Source organism: Macaca fascicularis, chromosome 3 (assembly GCF_037993035.2).
Source record: "Macaca fascicularis isolate 582-1 chromosome 3, T2T-MFA8v1.1".
Lineage (NCBI taxonomy): Eukaryota > Metazoa > Chordata > Mammalia > Primates > Cercopithecidae > Macaca > Macaca fascicularis.
This window is the reverse complement of record NC_088377.1, coordinates 51190473-51207920: the sequence shown is the minus strand read 5'-3', so window position 1 is coordinate 51207920 and position 17448 is coordinate 51190473. Positions and strand designations below refer to the sequence as shown.

General features: G+C 51.3%; 1 long non-coding RNA gene across 1 annotated transcript; it reads left to right on the top strand.

Moving 5' to 3' along the window:
- Positions 1 to 1800: 1800 nt before the first annotated feature.
- Positions 1801 to 2979, top strand: LOC135970097 (uncharacterized). The gene is made up of 2 exons (XR_010585543.1): positions 1801 to 2105; positions 2911 to 2979. It is a non-coding gene; the product is annotated as an uncharacterized lncRNA (long non-coding RNA).
- Positions 2980 to 17448: the final 14469 nt, after the last annotated feature.

The following is a 17448-nucleotide window of genomic DNA, read 5'->3' as shown; positions in this document are numbered from 1 at the left end:
ATCCAAGTTGAGGCCAGAAAGCTGGTTCCAGGAGACGACGGCCAGCCAACTGCAAATCCTGACCTCATTAACGTGGCTTTTCCTTTGACCCGGCCCAGATGGGACTACAACACGGCAGAAGGTAGGGGACGACTGCTCATTTATCGCCAGACTCTAATGGCGGGTCTCCGGGCTGCAGCTCGCAAGCCCACCAATTTGGCTAAAGTATATTCTGTGTTACAAGGTAAGACAGAAAGCCCTGCTGTGTATTTAGAGAGATTAATGGAAGCTTTCAGACAGTATACCCCTGGACAACCCAGAGGACTGTAGACTTAGGAACGGGAAAAGTCTCCCATTCCTTCCTAGTCATCCCAGAGAGCCCCTGCCCTCTACTAGGGAGGGACTTGCTGACAAAAATGGGGGCCCAAATCCACTTTGAGCCAGAAGGGCCCAAGATAACTGATTCCCAAAACAGGCCAATATCTATCCTGACTGTCACCTTAGAAGATGAGTACAGACTCCATCAAGAGCAAAAGCCCCCCAATCAGGAAATTGACTCTTGGCTCCAGCGTTTGCCTGAAGCGTGGGTAGAAACTGGGGGCTTAGGGCTAGCTAAACATCGACCTGCCATATTTGTGGAAGTTAAGCCAGGGACGGACCCGGTTCGGGTTCGGCAATATCCTATGCCCCTGGAGGCAAGAGAAGGAATTATGCCCCATATCCGCCGACTCCTAGACCAGGGAGTCCTACGGGCTTGCCACTCATCCTGGAATACTCCACTGTTACCTGTTCGTAAACCCAACAGTACGGACTACAGGCCAGTACAGGATTTAAGAGAAGTTAATAAAAGGGTCATGGACATACATCCCACTGTGCCCAATCCATACACCCTTCTGAGTGCTTTACATCCCGAAAAACAGTGGTATACCGTTCTTGATCTAAAAGATGCTTTCTTCAGCCTTCCTCTGGCTCCCAAAAGTCAAGGACTCTTTGCATTTCAATGGACGGATCCTGAGAGGGGCATCAACGGTCAGCTAACATGGACCAGGCTTCCACAAGGGTTCAAGAACTCGCCAACCCTGTTCGATGAAGCCCTTCATGAAGATCTGGGTGAGTACCGGCGGCAACACCCTGAAATAACTCTTTTGCAATATGTTGATGATCTCTTAATAGCAGCCAGATCCCCGGAAACTTGTGTTCAAGGGACTGAGGACCTCTTGAAGACTCTGGGGGAGCTAGGCTACCGAGCCTCAGCAACAAAGGCTCAGATCTGCAAGTCGGAGGTAACTTATCTGGGGTACTTATTAAAAGGGGGGCAACGCTGGCTAACCAAAGCCCGAAAGGAAACAGTCCTACGCATCCCTAGACCCCAGTCGACACGGCAAGTGAGAGAATTCCTGGGGTCGGCAGGGTTCTGTAGGTTATGGATACCCGGATTTGCTGAGTTAGCCAAGCCCCTATACCAGGCAACAAAGGAACGGCAGCCCTTCAATTGGACGGAAGAGGCTGAGCTGGCCTTTCAACAAATCAAAACTGCCTTGTTATCAGCCCCCGCGCTGGGGCTTCCTGATGTCTCCAAGCCCTTCCACTTATACGTAGATGAAAGTAAGGGTGTTGCAAAAGCCGTGTTAACACAGTACCTAGGCCCCTGGCAGAGGCCAGTTGCCTATTTGTCAAAAAAATTAGATTCAGTGGCTGCTGGCTGGCCACCCTGCCTGCGGATAATCGCGGCGACCGCCCTAATGGTCCGAGACGCTGATAAACTTATCATGGGGCAAGAGTTGTGCATTATAACCCCGCATGCCATTAAAGGCATCCTCCGGCAGCCGCCGGACCGATGGATGAGTAACGCCCGGCTCACCCACTATCAAGGACTGCTGTTAAACCCCCTCAGAATAACTTTTCTGCCCCCAACCTCTTTAAACCCTGCTTCACTGCTGCCAAATCCAGACTTGGACGCCCCGTTCCATGAGTGCACTGAGATACTGGCTCAGGTGCATGGGGTGCGGGAGGACCTGCAAGATCGTCCGCTCCCCGACACAGAACTCACCTGGTTCACTGATGGCAGCAGCTACGTCCACCAAGGCCAGTGGTATGCAGGAGCGGCTGTAACGTCAGAGACTGAGGTAATCTGGGCAGAACCCTTGCCTCCAGGGACATCGGCCCAAAGAGCCGAACTGATAGCCCTCACACAGGCCCTCACCCTAGGGGCAGAGAAAAAACTAACAGTATACACGGATAGCCGCTATGCTTTCGCTACTGCGCACATACATGGGGCCATCTACAGAGAAAGGGGACTATTAACAGCCGAAGGCAAAGAAATAAAAAACAAGCAAGAGATCCTAGCTCTATTAACTGCTTTGTGGAAACCAAAGAAATTGGCTATCGTACATTGCCCTGGGCATCAGAAACCAACTACGCCAATTGCTCGAGGCAACTTCTTAACCGACCAAACCGCAAGGAGCATAGCAAAAGCTCCCAGTCAGCTCCTCGCGCTCCAGCTCCCCGATCCTGGCCCGCGAAATTTGCCATGTTTTCCCGACTATACCAAACAGGATCGCGAATGGATGAACACGCTTCCCCTAAAACAGGTTAAAAATGGGTGGTGGACTGATATAAATGACCAAACCATCCTACCAGAAAAATTAGGACGGCAGGTGTTGGAACACATCCACCGGACAACCCACCTGGGTGCCCGGCGAATGATGGACTTAATCAGGCACGCCAAGTTTAGAATCAGGCGCATAGCTGAACTGGCCAGCGATGTCACAACAAATTGCAAAGCCTGCCAACTAAACAACGCTTGCCCCCAAACCCAGACCACCGCAGGAATTAGGTGTAGAGGAACTAGGCCTGGTATCTATTGGGAAATAGACTTTACTGAGATAAAGCCTGGAAAATATGGGTATCAGTACTTACTTGTCTTTGTAGATACTTTTTCAGGATGGACAGAAGCGTTCCCAACTAAGAGAGAAACTGCTCAGGTTGTAGCAAAGAAAATTTTGGAAGAAATCCTCCCCAGGTATGGCTTTCCCGTCCAAATAGGGTCAGACAATGGACCAGCCTTCGTTGCTAAGGTAAGTCAGGATTTGGCTTCCATTCTTGGGGCAAATTGGAAATTACATTGTGCTTATAGGCCCCAAAGCTCAGGACAGGTAGAAAGGATGAATCGGACTCTGAAGGAGACCTTAACTAAATTGACCATGGAGACTGGCGCTAATTGGGTAGTACTTCTCCCCTACGCTCTGTTCCGGGCCCGAAATACCCCTTACAGACTGGGCCTCACACCATATGAAATCATGTATGGCAGACCCCCACCCCTGGTCCCCAGTCTAAAAGATGACTTACTCAAACCTGAAACTGAAAATGTCTCTGAGCTCCTGTTCTCCTTACAAGCCTTACAGAAAATTCACCAGGAAATTTGGCCCAGACTACGAGAACTGTACGAGGCAGGACCTCCGCCGACGCCTCATCCGTTCCAGCCGGGAGACTGGGTCCTAGTCAAGCGCCACCGGCAAGAAACTCTTCAACCCAGGTGGAAAGGACCACTGCAAGTACTCCTGACTACTCCCACCGCTCTCAAAGTAGAAGGCATCGCTTCATGGATCCACTACACACACATCAAACCAATGGACCCAACATCCGACCTTCTCGAGCCGTCTGGAGCACCGGTTACATGGACTGTAGACAAAGCTAAGAACAATCCCTTAAAGCTAACCCTGCGCCGTCACCCACATAGCCGTAACCATGTCTAGCTTGCCTATGCTTTTATGCCTTATACATCTGACTCTCCTAACTGCTGCGCCGTCTAATCCCTATGTCTGGAGGTTCTGGCTCTATGAGAACAAAACTCACCCCGGGGAAACCCCCCAAGGGGGTAAACTGCTAGCTAGTGCAGACTGCCCCCCCTCCGGGTGCAATACTCCAATTTACCTCAATTTCACTAATTTCCAAATTGCCCAACCGGGGATACCCATGATTTGTTTTGAATATGATCAGACTGAATATAATTGTAAGAATTATTGGTGGCACCAGAATGCAGGTTGCCCATATCACTATTGTAAAATGCACTCAGCCAGGGTATGGGACGAATACCCGAGAAAGTCTAACCTCCTCAGGACTCGCTACCCGACAGGGACTCCCAACATATTCACTTGGATAATAACAGATCCAGGGCACTCCCGGTGGACATCGCCCCAACATGGGGCAGTCTACTACGATGCCAGTAGTAGCTGGCCTAGTAGCCACCTGTACTTGTGGCGGAGTCTAGTCCAGATTCGACCCTTAATCCATACACAAATCCACAGACAGGAAACCAAGCTATCACAAGACTTGCAGCCCTTCTCCTGGCTAACCCTATTACAAGAAGGGCTAGCATTCACCAACCTCACCGGTTTAGGCGACCTGTCCTCTTTCTTTATGTGTGCAACCTTAGGAAGACCACCATTAACCGCTGTTCCCCTTTCCTCCCCACCCACAAACTATATGCCAGATTCTAATTCATCAACAGTTGCAATACCTGATGTAGCCCTGTACCATGACCCATACCAAGAGAAATACCCCTACTGTTATTCAGCATTTAGTAGCAGCCTCTGCAACCAGACAGCTACATACCCTAATAGCCCCATACGTGCTCCCCCTGGTGTGTTCTTCTGGTGTAATATGACTCTGTTAAAAACTCTGTCCAAAAGCATCTCTGACGGACAGTTGTGCATCCCTGTTACACTAGTTCCCCGACTGACCCTGCTGACCCCGGCAGAGTTCATAGGCTGGGCAGGGACCGCCCCAACTGAAACTGCGCGACATAGACGAGCAGTTTTTCTACCACTAATTGCCGGAATATCCTTAACCACCTCTGTCGTCGCAGCGGGGTTAGCAGGAGGGGCCCTACAACACTCCATGATAGAAAATGACAAGCTGTTACAACAGTTCTCTGTTGCTATGGAAGACTCCACCTATTCCCTAGCCTCCCTTCAGCGGCAGCTCACCTCCCTAGCACAGGTCACCCTTCAAAACCGCAGAGCCTTAGACTTACTCACGGCTGAGAAAGGAGGTACCTGTATGTTCCTCAAAGAAGAATGCTGTTTCTATATAAATGAGTCAGGGTTCGTTGAGGAAAGAGTCCAACGCCTACACGAACTAAGCTTAGAAATGAAAAAGCAACAATTCACTACAGCCGCTAACAATTGGTGGAGCTCTTCAATGTTTTCCCTTCTGGCACCCCTTTTAGGCCCCCTAATGTCTTTACTACTTCTATTCACTATAGGCCCCTGTGTGGTAAATAAAATTTTACAATTTGTCAGAGAAAGGTTTGATACCATCCAACTAATGGCCCTCCGTAGCCATCACCAGCCTCTCCTGCACCCAGAAAGTGAGGCTATATTATAAGACTCTGGAAATCCAAGATTGGACATCCAGTTACTTATGAGAAGGGGGAAATGAAAGGACACAAAGATAGATGTGTACCCGCCCCCCACCCGCTACACCCTTGTTCTGCTCTCTAATCTTTGCACATACCAGAGATTTTGTAAGTTCTGTGAGTACCTGGTTTTCTGCACGTACCAGAGATTTTGTTTTGCACATACCAGAGATTTTGTAAGTTCTGAGGCAAGGTCACAAGACGTGTTTAAGTAAGATAAACTCTTGCTGCCATAAACCTGCTCTCCCGCCTCAAAGTTTGAACCAAAATATCAGAAATGGCGGGAACCAATCATAGTTAGCCAAATCGCCTTGTTCAAACACTAGCCAATCATATATCTGATTTGTATAATAACTCTATGCCCACTTTTCTTAGACTATATAACACTGCTCGGAGCTCAGTGGGGGAGCTCTCCTGCCCGTCTCGTTTCACGAGCGAGGGAGAGTTCCAGGTTCGAACCTGTAATAAAGATCCTTGCTGCTTAGCTTTGACTCTGGACTCTGGTGGTCTTCTTCGGGGAATAAACGGTCTGGGCATAACAAGAGCAGGACCGTATACACCCCTGTTCTCTCTGAGCAGCTCCCTCGCCTCCTCTCCTTCTTTCCTCTTTTTTTAAAAAAAAATTTTTTAAGGCCGGGTGCAGTGGCTCACGCCTGTAATCCCAGCACTTTGGGAGGCCGAGGCGGGCGGATCACGAGGTCAGGAGATCAAGACCATCCTGGCTAACATGATGAAACCCTGTCTCTACTAAAAATGCAAAAATTAGCCAGGCGTGGTGGCGGGCACCTGTAGTCCCAGCCACTCGGGAGACTGAGGCAGGAGAATGGCGTGAACCCGGGAGGCGGAGCTTGCAGTGAGCCGAGATCACGCCACTGCACTCCGGCCTGGGCAACAGAGCGAGACTCTTGTCTCAAAAAAAAAAAAAAAAATTTTAGAGATGGAGTCTTGCTGTGTTGCCCAGGTTGGTCTTGAAGTCTTAGGCTCAAGAGATCCTCCTGCCTTGGCCTCCTTCTTCCATTTGCCCTTCAAAATTCAGCTTAAGGCCAGGCATGGTGGCTCTCGCCTATAATCCCAGCATTTTGGGAGGCTGAGGTGGGAGGATCCGTTGAACTCAGGAGTTTGAGACCAGCCTGGCCAACATGGTGAAACCCTGTCTCTACTAAAAATACAAAAAAATTAGCCAGGCATGATGGCAGGTGCCTGTAATCCCAGCTACTTGGGAGGCTGAGGCAGGAGAATCACTTGAACCCGGGAGGCGGAGGTTGCAGTGAACCAAGATCACGCCACTGCACTCCAGCCTGGGCAACAGAGCAAGACTCCATCTGAGAAAAAAAAAAAAAAGAAAAGAGTCAGGTCAGAAATAACCCCTAGGGGTCACGCGTGGTGGCTCACACCTGTAATCCCAGCACTTTGGGAGGCTGAGGCAGGTGGATCACCTGAGGTCAGGGGTTCGAGACCAGCCTGGCCAACATGGTAAAATTTCATCTCTACTAAAAATACAAAAAATAGCCGGACACAGTGGTGTGTGCCTGTAATCCCAGCTACTTGAGATAGCGCCATCGCACTCCAGCCTGGGCAACAGAGCGAGACTCTATCTCAAAAAAAAAAAAAAGTTTTCCAGACATAGGCTAGGTGTGGTGGCTCACTCCTGTAATCTCAGCACTTTGGGAAGCTGAGGCAGGCGCATCAACCGGAGGCCATGAGTTTGAGACCAGCCTGACCAACATGGCGAAACCCTGTCTCCATGAAAAAATACAAAAATTAGGCCGGGCGTGGTGGCTCAAGCCTATAATCCCAGCACTTTGGGAGGCCGAGACGGGCGGATCATGAGGTCAGGAGATCAAGACCATCCTGGCTAACACGGTGAAACCCCGTCTCTACTAAAAAAATACAAAAAAACTAGCCGGGCGAGGTGGCGGGTGCCTGTAGTCCCAGCTACTCGGGAGGCTGAGGCAGGAGAATGGCATAATCCTGGGAGGCGGAGGTTGCAGTGAGCCGAGATCCGGCCACTGCACTCCAGCCTGGGCGACAGAGCGAGACTCCATATCAAAAAAAAAAAAAAAAAAAAAAATTAGCATGCTGGCACACGCCTGTTGTCCCAGCTACTCAGGAGGCTGAGGCATGAGAACAACTTGAACCCAGGAAGGAGAGGTTGCAATGAGCCAAGATCACGCCACTGTGCTCCAGCGTGAGCGACAAAGTGAGACTCTGTCACAGGGAAAAAAAAAATTATCCAGGCATGGTGTTGCACACCTGTAGTCCCAGTTACTCGGGAGGCTGAGATGGGAGGATCGCTTGAGCCTGGGAGGTCAAGGCTGCAGTGAGCTATGATCGCTCCACTGCACTCCAGCCTGGGCAACAGAGCAAGACCCTTGCTCAAAATAAGTAAATAAATAAGAACATAATCTAAGTTCACCATCTCAGTCACGATGCCCCCATAATCCTTCTCTTGCTGCCACTGTTCCAGCCACACAGACCCTCGTTTAGGACGCCCTGCCTTTGCTCTTGTCCTTCCCTGTCCATAGATGGCTCCTCCACCAGGTGCCTCTTCCTCTCGCCCTTTCCTTGTCTTTCCTTGTCTCTCTTCAGGGAAGCCCTTTCTCAACTCTCAGCTCTCTGAGAGCTGTGTCCTTTTCCTTCACAGCATGTTTTTCACTTTGTAATTAGATGTTTAAAACTGTGAGCATTGGCCGGGCGTTGTGGCTCATGCCTGTAATCCCAGCACTTTGGGAGGCCAAGGCAGGAGGATCACTTGAGGTCAGGAGTTGAAGACCCCCCGGGTAACATAGCGAGATCCCAACACTACAAACAAAAAATGGTTTGCTGGCCAGGCACGGTGGCTCATGCCTGTAATCCTAGCACTTTGGGAGGCCAGTGCTAACAGATCATCTGAGGTCAGGAGTTGGAGACTAGCCCAGCCAACATAGTGAAATCTCATGTCCACTGAAAACGCAGAAATTAGCCAGTTTGGTGGCATGCACCTGTAATCCCAGGTACTCGGGAGGCTAAGGCAGGAGGATCGCTTGAACCCAGGAGGCAGAGGATGCAGTGAGCCGAGATTGCACCATAGCATTCCAGCCTGGGTGACAAAGTGAGACTCTGTCTCAAAAAAAGAAAAACAACAGGCCAGGACTCAGTGGCTCACGCCTGTAATCCCAGCACTTTGGGAGGCTGAGGTGGGCAGACCACGAGGTCAGGAGACAGAGTCCATCCTGGCTAACATGGTGAAACCCCGTCTCTACTAAAAATAATACAGAAAAATTAGCTGGGTGTGCTGGCAGGTGCCTGTAGTCTCAGCTACTAACGAGGCTGAGGCAAGAGAATGGCGTGAACCCGGGAGGCGGAGCTTACAGAGAGCGGAGATCCTGCCACTGCGTGCCTGGGCGACAGAGCAAGACTCTGTCTCAAAAATAAAGACAAGAAAAGAAAACAAGCAAACAAACAAAAAAGATGCCCTGGCCTTTGGCTTTCCTCAGCTTTGTTACTCACCTCTCATTTTGCTGATTTCTTTTTTTTAATTTTTTTTTTTTTGACAGAGTTTCACTCTGTTGCTCAGGCTGGAGTACAGTGGTGCCATCAGGGCTCACTCACTTCTGAGCTCAAATGGTCCTCCCACCTCAGCCTCCCAAGTAGCTGGGACTACAGGCGTGCACCACCACATCCAGCTAATTTTAAAATTTGTTATAGAGATGGGGTCTCACTGCATTGCCCACCCTGGTCTTCACCTTCTGGGCTTCCCTCTCAGCCTCCCAAAGTGCTGGAATTACAGGTGTGAGCCACCACATCTGGCCTAAGCTGTCACTTTGACCATGCACAGCTGCCACCTCAGAGCCTCCCATCCCCTCCCCAGGCCTGGGGACGCAAGGTCACTCTGCAGAGATCAGCCCCCCCACTGCCCATAGAGGGTCACAGCTGGAGCACAGAGCGGGCACCTCCACTCCTGGTGACACCGCAGGGCAGTGGCCCCCAACAGCCCAGCCCACTGCCTCTCTAGATCTCCCTCTGATCTCTGCCCACAGCAGCCTTGGAAGCTGCCCAGGCTGTGGTGGAGCGCAGGATGGCACCACCTTCTGAGAAGAGGCCAGAAAGAAACAGGAGCTGAGGGACACACCTGACTGCTCGTTCAGCAGCCGCCCCTGCCCCCCTGGAGCAGCCACTCTTGGGCAGGACAACAGATCTAGACACAGCCCAAGACCCATGGGCTCAGTGGAGGGCTCAGGTCCAGTCTCTGTCCTTAGAGAGCATCCTGCTCACGGGGGATGCACCCCCCCAGCTGCAGACTGAACTGTGTTCCTTCAAAATCCCTATGTGTGGCCGGATGCGGTGGCTCCTGCCTGTCCCTGGGTTCAAGTGATTCTCCTGCCTCGCCTCCCGAGTAGCTGGGATTACAGGCGCCCGCCACCATGGCCCAGCTAAGTTTTGAATTTTTAGTAGTGATGGGGTTTCACCATGTTGGCCAGGCTGGTCTTGATCTCCTGACCTCAAGTGATCCTCCCACCTTGGCCTCCCAAAGTGCTGGTATTACAGCCATGAGCCACCACGCCCAGCCCAGGATTGCCCCTTTTTTAAGCCTCATTTTTGGTGTAAGCCCCACAGGGGCACCATACCTGTCTCCCCTGGCCTCAGTTTCCCCTCTGTAAAATGAGCAATCAACCTAGAAGGTCTCCAAGCTCCCTTTGGGCCCACGCTGCAGTCCAGCCTCCTCGAAACCCCACTCCCTGTGATGTGAGTGACACATCAGAGTTAGCCACTGGAAAGAATGTGTTGCCCTTGACAACCATTCTCTCCCTGGCTTCTCCCCCCAGGGACAGAAAGAAATGTCCCATTAATCATCCTGGCCTCTCCCTCCCTCCTCCTACCCCCACCTTTCATTCCCCAGGGGAGGGAGCCCAATGTCCCCAAGAGGGTTTCATGGCAGCTGTGGTCTCAGCTACGCCCTCCCCACCCCTGTGCCTGGAGGCCTGTCTCAGCCCTGATTCCAGGGTTTCAGGCCAGTCAGGGAGCACTAGGTCAGGAGACACTCGGGCTGGGGGCTGGAGAGGCTGAGCTGGGCAGGAAGGGTGGGGAGTTGCAAGCAGGATCAGATTGTCAAATGTACCTGGGTGCTTCTTTCTCTTGGGGTCCCCACCAGACAGAACCGGGAGCCCAGATAGGACCTGGCCTAGAAAGTACGGTGCAGGGGAGAGGAGCTATGATGGGGGCAACACAGGCAGTGCTGGGAGCCCAAGGGAGACACCTGGCCCAGCCTAATGGGGGGCAGAGGTGCAAGGAGGACTTCCTGGAGGGGGTGGCATTGGAGCTGGAGCCCCTGTTGAAGATGGAGGGAAGGGAGATAAATAATTGGCCATCAGCCAGGTGCAGTGGCTCACGCCTGTAATCCCAGCACTTTGAGAGGCCAAGGCGGGTAGTTTGCTTGAGCCCAGTAGTTCAAGACCAGCCTGGCCAACATGGTGAATCTCCATCTCCACTAAAAATATAAAAATTAGCCAGGTGTAGTGGCACACGCCTGTAATCCCAGCTACTCAGGAGGCTGAGGCAGGAGAATCACTTGAACCCGGGAGGCGAAGGTTGCAGTGAGCCGAGACTACACCACTGCACTGCAGTCTGGGCAACAGAGCGAAACCCTCTGTCTCAAAACAAACAAACTAGGAACTGGGCATCACAGAAGGTTTGTGGAAAGGCTCAGCTGGCCAGGGTGAGGGATATGGAACTGGGGAGGTCAAGAGGGTGTGGTAGGAGATATGGCCTGGGAAAGGGGTGGAAGGCCCTAAATGCCACCCCCAAGAAGCTAGACCATGCAGAGGATGCCCAAGCAAGATGGGCAGACCGGGTTTAGGAAGATCTTCAGTGGCTGAGGTGGTGTGAATGGGAGGGAGTGTAATCCTGGGCAGAGCAGGGAGGGGGGTGTAAGCCAGGCCCTGGGGGACAACTTCTCCCACAAACACCCGACCCATCTGCTCCCAGGGTCAGGGTAGGGGTACCTGGTAGCACTTGGGATCCACCCCTTGTCCTCTAAGATCATCACTCTAGCCAGTGTCTGGCCAATTGAGCTTCAGCACAGAGGGCAGCAGAACTTCAGGAAAACTTGGAGCCATGGGGCACTTTCTCCGGCTAGAACTTCTGCACAGCCCCAGGATGGAAAATGAATTTAGAGAGGATTTTCACTGCCATCACTCTAGTCTGTTGCCTGGCCGACCACAGTAACCTCCTCACTGAGCACGCCAAAAGCCCTGGCCCCCTGCATTTGGTTGAATAGTGTCCCCTCAAAATTCATGTCTACCTGGGACTTGTGACTGGAGGGCCGGCAACTTCCATTTTTGCCCTTTTGGAATTGTTCCTGCCAGGTAAACAAGCTTGGGCTGGACTGCTGAATAATGAGGGACTCATGGAGAGAGAGGAAAAAAAAAAAGAGAGAGAGAGAGAGAAAGATGTGCAGCCAGTTCTTAGCTGTTCCAGCCATCCCAAACACATGAGTGAAGCCCAGCTCCCATCTGCCTATAGCTGCATGAGTAGCCCTAGCCAATGCCCATGCCATATTTAGCTGAAGAACTGCCCGGCTGAGCCCAGCCCAGCCCAGCCCACCTACAGAACCTTAAGAAATAAGATAACATTGCTTTAAGCCTCAGAGTTTTGGAGGCATTTGTTATGCAGCAAGACAATTTGCAGGGCATGGTGGCTCATGCCTATAATCCCAGCACTTTGGGAGGCTGAGGCAGGTGGATCACCTGAGGGTAGGAGTTCAAGATCAGCCTGGCCAACATGGTGAAACCTTGTCTCTACTAAAAATACAAAAATTATCCGGGCATGGTGGCATGTGCCTGTAGTCCCAGCTATTCAGGAGGCTGAAGCAGGAGGATTGCTTGAACCCGGGAGGCAGAGGTTGCAGTGAGCCGAGATCGTGCCATTGCACTCCAGACTGAGCAACAAGAGCAAAACTCTGTCTTAAAAAAAAAAAAAAATTAGTCAGGGATGGTGGTATGCACCTGTAATCCCAGCTACTCAGGAGGCTGAGACAGGAGAATCACTTGAACCCGGGAGGCAGAGGTTGCAGTGAGCCGATATCATGCCATTGCACTCCAGTCTGATCAACAAGAATGAAATTCCATCTCAAAAAATAAATACAAATAAAATAACAAAATAATAATAAAAAAAGAAACAAAAGGCCCAGGTGCAGTGACTCACACCTCTAACCCCAGCACTTTGAGAGGCTGAGGTAGGCCGATTACTTGAGGCCAGGAGTTTGAGACCAGCATGGCCAACATGGCTAAACCTCATCTCTACCAAAAATACAACAGTTAACCGGGTGTAGTGGTGCATGCCGGTAATCCCAGCTACTCAGGAGGCTGAGGTATGACAGTTGCTTGAACCTAGGAGGCAGAGGTTGCAGTGAGCCAAGATCGCGCCACTGCACTCCAGCCTCAGGGACAGGACAAGACTTTGTCTCAAAAAACAAAAGGAAACAAAAAAATCAGAGCCAGGATGGGGTGGATGAACCGTGGGGCCTTTTCCTCTTGATATTATTATCACAGACAGATCTCCATCAGGGTCTGGGGAGAGGCCTGAGGCCGAGTTGGTGGAGGAGTAGGGACTGAGTCACCTGCATTTCCCCTCCCCGCACAGACAAAGTCCTGGGCCCAGATCTGGGGTCTGTTTCTGCTGGGGATGCGGTGAGCCAGAAAGCACCTCCCTCTGCTCCTCCTTGATGAATGTGTGTAATGGTTGCCATGGAGCTGGGGCCTTGTTTGATGACCCGGGGCTGGGTGGGCCTCTGAGAGCCTTTATAGCTGGTTGCCTTTTGGGAGAGGGCAGGTGGGAGCCCCACCCTGTCTCATGAGTCACCCCAAAGGTGCGTGGGCAAGCAGGTGCTGGGGAATTGGCTACTCCCCAGAGCTTGCTGTGGCCATCCCTCTGGCCCCTCTGGGCGTCTGGAGCCCACTCCCTCACACTGGTACTCACTGCAGCTGGGGACATCTGCACTAGGAAGACAGGACATGACATGGAAGCTGGCCTCTACCCAGAGGCTGTGACCAACCTGATGCTATAAAACAAGTGTCACGGCCAGGAGCAGTGGCTCACGCCTGTAATCCCAGCACTTTGGGAGGCCAAGGCAGGTGGATCATGAGGTCAGGAGTTCGAGACCAGCCTGGTCAACATGGCGAAATCCCATCTCTACTAAAAATAAAAACATTAGCCAGGTGTGGTGGTACACGCCTGTAGTCCCAGCTCCTTGGGAGGCTGAGGCAAGAGACTCTCTTGAACCCAGGAGGCGGAGGTTGCAGTGAGCCGAGACCATGGCATTGGACTCCAGGCTAGGCAACAGAGTGAGACTCTGTCTCAAAAACAGACAAAAAAGAGTGTCACCCGGGGCTACTTGGCCAGACACAGAGAGGAAGGAGATGTCCCTATTATCTGTCAAAAATAATTGTTGGGGCTGAGCACAGTGGCTCATGCCTGTAATCTCAGCACTTTGGGAGGTCGGGGCAGGAGGACTGCTTGAGGCCAGGAGTTTGAGACCAGCTTGGGCAACATAGCGAGCACCCCATCTCCAGGAAAAATTTAAAAATTGGCTGGGTGCGGTGGCTCATGCCTGTAATCCCAGCACTTTGGGAGGCCGAAGCAGGTGGATCATTTGAGGTCAGGAGTTCGAGACCAGCCTGGCCAACATGGTGAAACCTCGTCTCTACTAAAAATACAAAACTTAGCTGGGCATGGTGGTGGGCACCTGTAATCCTAGCTACTCGTGAGGCTGAGACAGGAGAATCGCTTGAACCTGGGAGGTGGAGGTTGCAGTGAGCTAGGATCATGCCATTGCACTGCAGCCTAGACAACAAAGTGAGACTCCATCTCTCAAAAAAAAAAAAAAAAAAAAAAAAGGAAAACATTTAAAAATTAGATGGGTGTGGTAGCATGTGCCTGTAGTCCCAGGTACTAAGGAGGCTGAGGTAGGAGGATGACTTGAGCCTGGGCGCTCGAGGCTGCAGTGAGCTCTGATCGCACCACTGTACTCCAGCCTGAGTGACACAGCAAGACCCTGCTTAAAAAAAAAAAAAAAAATTATTGGACACAACTACTGTGCCAAATCCCTAGGTTAACAGTGGGGATTCAGTGGGAGAACGAAACAGATAAACAGGTCCAGTCCCTGCCCTCAGGGAGTTACAGTTTAATGGGAAAAAGAGGTATTCACCAAAGAAGGGCACAGCTGATTAGTGAGTTACCCTCACAACTAGTGAGTTACACAGAACAAAGCAGATTATAAAAATACAGCGATTGGCCCGGCACAGTGACTCACACCTGTAATCCCAGCACTTTGGGAGGCCGAGGCGGGCCGATGACCTGAGGTCAGGAGTTCTCAACCAGCCTGGACAAAATGGCGAAACCCCGTCTCTACTAAAAACACAAAAATTAGCCGGGCGTGGTGGCGGGCACCTGTAATCCCAGCTACTTGGGAGGCTGAGGCAGGAGAATGAATCACTTGAACCCGGGAGGTGGAGGTTGCAGTGAGCCGAGACTGCACCATTGCACTCCAGCCTGGGCAACAAGAGCGAAACTCCGTCTCAAAATAAATACAAAGATACATACACGGATTAAAATAGTCTGGTACTGACGCCTGAACAGACAGATTGATCCAAGGAATGAAACGGAAATTCCAGAAGTTAACCTGAATGCACATGCGCGTGCACACACACACACACATACACACACACACATACATACACACACACACACACACACATACACACATACATATACACACACACACATACATACACACACACACACACACACACACACACACACACACACACAGAGGAAGGCATGAAAGTCTCCATGACCCTCAAGGTATAAGATGTTTTTTTTTGTTTGTTTGTTTGTTTTTTTGAGATAGGGTCTCACTCTGTCACCTAGGCTGGAGTGCAGTGGTGTACTATCCCAGCTCAGCTCACTGCAACCTCCACTCTACCCTCCATCCCCCCAACCTTCCCCGACCACCCTGAGCTCAAGCAATTCTCATGCCTCAACCCTCAGCCTCATGAGTAACTGGGACTACAGGTGTGCACCACCATGCCCAGCTAATTTTTTGTATTTTTAGTAGAGATGGGTCTAACCATATTGTCCAGGCTGGTCTCAAACTCCTGAGCTCAAGCGATCCTCCTGCCTCAGCCTCCCAAAGTGCTGGGATGACAGGTGTGAGCCACTGCACCTGGCCGCATTTTTCTAATCACAGTACATTTGGTTCCCAGTGCCCAGGCTCTCAGGGCAGAGAGTCCAGTGTGGTCACTTTGCATGGCCTCTCTCCCCTCCTGAGCTTGTGCCAGGGCCCCAGGGCTGACCGGGAAAAGGAAAATAGCAGAGGGTGGAGGTGGGGTGTCTGGTTTGGGGAACACCCTGGACCGCCTTGTCACTGTCGGCATCTCTTCTGCACAGTGGCATTGCTGGGAGGTGCCTACTGTGCCTATTTGAGGGGCTGGCAGCCACAGCCTCACTGCAGACCAGGGACTTGGCTTCCAGGCTAACTGCAGCCCCAAGAAGCTGCAGGGTCCGGCCTCCCCGCCCATCCCCAGTCTTCCCCACCCCGGCCCGGCCCTCCACATGCAGAAACATGCAGGCCCCTCTCCAGGACTGTGGGAGGAGCATGTCCCTCAGACTGGCCTGTGTCCTGGCTCCTCTTACTGCCTCTTCCAGAGGTTGTCACCTGCAGCTGCCCCAGGATAAAGGCAAGGCCAGAGAGGACTCCTGGACTCCTGTGTGCCTCAGGTGGCAGGGGCCAACATAGCCAACTGGTGGCCTGAGCAAGGCTGTGATGAGGACACCCTTGGTGGCTTGTCCCACATCAAGCTGGGAGGTGACACTGAGGATGCATTAGTCTGCAGTGTATGATAAAAACAGCATTTCAGGCCAGGTGCAGTGGCTCACGCCTGTTGTCCCAGCACTTTGGGAGGCCAAGGTGGGCGGATCATATGAGGTCAGGACTTTGAGACCAGCTTGGTCAACATGGTGAAACCTCATCTCTACTAAAAAAACAAAAATTACCCGGGTTGGTGGTGTGCACCTGTAATCCCAGCTACTTGGGAGGCTGAGGCGGGAGAATCACTTGAACCTGGGAGGCGGAGGCTGTAATGAGCCGAAATTGTACCACTGCAGTCGAGCCTGACTCCATCTCAAAAAAAAAAGGCATTTCAATTCAAATAGGGAAAGGATACATGTTTCTTTCTTTCCTTCCTTCCTTCCTTCCTTCCTTCCTTCCTTCCTTCCTTCCTTCCTTCCTTCCTTCTTTCTTTCTTTCTTCCTTTCTTTCTTCCTTCTTTCCTTCTCTTTATTCTTTCTTTCTTTTTTTTTTTGAGACAGAGTTTCACTCTCGTTGCCCAGGCTGGAGTACAATGGCACGATCTTGGCTTATTATTATTCTCCATGTTGGTCAGGCTGGTCTTGAACTCCCAACCTCAGGTGATCTGCCTGCCTTGGCTTCCCAAAGTGCTGGTGCGAGCCACTGCACCCAGCCTAGGACGCATTTTCAATATTTTAGTGTTTGAATAACAGGCTAACTTGAGAAAAAAATAATTTGAATCACACATCACACCAAAAATAAATTCTATGTCGATTTTAACATTTTTAAAAATTATTGTTATTATTAGTTTAGAGACAGGGTCTCATTCTGTCGCCCAGGATGGAGTGCAGTGGTGTGATCATGGTTTACCGCAGCCTTAGACTCCTGGCCTCATGTGATCCTCCGGCTTCAGCCTCTCAAAGCACTGGAACTACAGACACGCACCACCACGCCCAGCCTAGGTGGGTTTTTAAAATCCATTCAAGGGCAGGTGCAGTGGCTCACACCTGTAATCCCAGCACTTTGGGAAGCTGAGACAGGAAGATCACTTGAGCCCAGGAGTTCAAGACCAGCCTGGGCAACATAGTGAGACCTCATCCCTACAAAAAATTTTAAAATGAGCCAGGCATGGTGGTGCACACATGTAGTCTCTGCTATTCAGGAGGCTGAGGCAGGAGCATAATTTGAGCCCAGGAGACAGAGATTGCAGTGAGCTATGATGGCA